The following is a 1,841-nucleotide window of genomic DNA, read 5'->3' as shown; positions in this document are numbered from 1 at the left end:
TTGCAATGAGCTGAGATCCGGCCACTGCACTCCAGCCTGGGCGACAGAGCGAGACTCCGTCTCAAAAAAAAAGAAAATTGCATCTCCTTTTGCCTGAAATGTCCCATTTAACTCCTTCATCTTTCCCAAGTCAACTGAAATATCTCTTCTGCAGAGTTTTCTCTTGGTCCTTGTGTCGTCAGCAAACTGAGCATCTTGAGAAAGAACCCATGTATTTTTGCTCTTTGCTCGCCCCTCCAATCCTAGAACTGTGTATGGCATACGGCAGGTCCTCGGTAAATATATAAAGGAATAAAGAACAAATGTAGGTCAAAGCAAGGAGATGTCATCTCTCATTAACTGGCACTTGCGCCAAGGTTTAAGACTTAAGATTAAGACTGGGTGTTTAACTGAAATGCGATTTGTCCCTTTAGTGGGATCAGAGAATAAGAAACATTTTATTTTGGCTGAGCACAGTGGCTCACACTTGTAATCTCAGCATTTTGGGAGGCTGAGGTGGGTGGATATCTTGAGTCCAGTTTGAGACCAGCCTGGGCAACATGGAGAAACCCCATTCCAACGACAGTACAACAGTTAGGTCAGGGCCGGGCGTGGTGGCTCACGCCTGTAATCCCAGCACTTTGGGAGGCCGAGGCGGGCAGTTCACGAAGTCAGGAGATCAAGACCATCCTGGCTAAAACGGTGAAACCCCATCTCTACTAAAAATACAAAAAAATTAGCCAGGCATGGTGCTGGGTGTCTGTAGTCCCAGCTACTCGGGAGGCTGAGGCAGGACAATGGCGTGAACCCCGGAGGCAGAGCTTGCAGTGAGCCGAGATTACACCACTGCACTCCAGCCTGGGTGACAGAGCAAGACTCCGTCTAAAAAAAGGTTAGGTCAGGTGCAGTGGCTCACTCCTGTAATCCCAGCACTTTGGGAGGCTAAGACGGGTGGCTTACCTAAGGTCAGAAGTTCAAGATCAGCCTGGACAACATGGTGAAACCCCATCTCTACCAAATATACAAAAATTACCTGGGTGTGGTGGTGCATGTGTGTAATCCCATGTACTCAGGAGGCTGAGGCAGGAGAATCACTTATAGCCAGGAGGCAGATGTTGGAGTGAGCCGAGATGGCACTGCTACACTCCAGCCTGGGCAACAGAGGGAGACTCCTCTCAAAACAAAACAAAACTTAGTCAGATGTTTGGAAGGCTGGTGCACACCTGTAGTCCCAGCTGTTTGGAAGGCTGAGGTGGAAGAATTGCTTGAGCTCAGGAGGTTGAGGGTCCAGTGAGCCATAAGCGTGCCATGGCACCTACTGCCTGGAGTTATTTATTTATTTAGTTAGTTAGTTAGTTATTTAGTTAGTTACTTTTTGAGCCAGGGTCTTGCTGTTGTCCAGGCGGGAGTGCAGTGGCACAATCATAGCTCGCTGCAGCCTTGAACTCCTGAGCTCAAGGGATCTTCCTGCCCCAGCCTCCTGAGTAGCTGGGACTACAGGCATGAGGACTATAGGCACGCACCATCAAGCCTGGCTAATTTTTAAACTTTTTGAAGGGACGGGGATCTCACCATCTTGCCTAGGCTGATCTCAAACTCCTAGTTTCAAGTGGTCTTTCTACTTCAGCCTCCCAAAATGCTGGATTACAGGTGTGAGCCACCATGCCTGGCTAGAAAAAGAAACATAAGTAATAAATTAGATGGTGGGTTTTTGTGTGTGTGTGTGTGTGGCTTTTAATTTAATTTAATTTATTTAATTAATTTTTTTTTTTGAGATGGAGTCTCACTCTGTCACCCAGGCAGGAGTGCCGTGGCGTGATCTTGGCTCACTGCAAGCTCCGCCTCCTGAGTTGACACTGTTC

Source organism: Colobus angolensis, unplaced genomic scaffold, assembly GCF_000951035.1.
Source record: "Colobus angolensis palliatus isolate OR3802 unplaced genomic scaffold, Cang.pa_1.0 Scaffold8, whole genome shotgun sequence".
Classification (NCBI taxonomy): Eukaryota; Metazoa; Chordata; class Mammalia; order Primates; family Cercopithecidae; genus Colobus; species Colobus angolensis.
Note: the sequence above shows the minus strand (reverse complement) of the source record.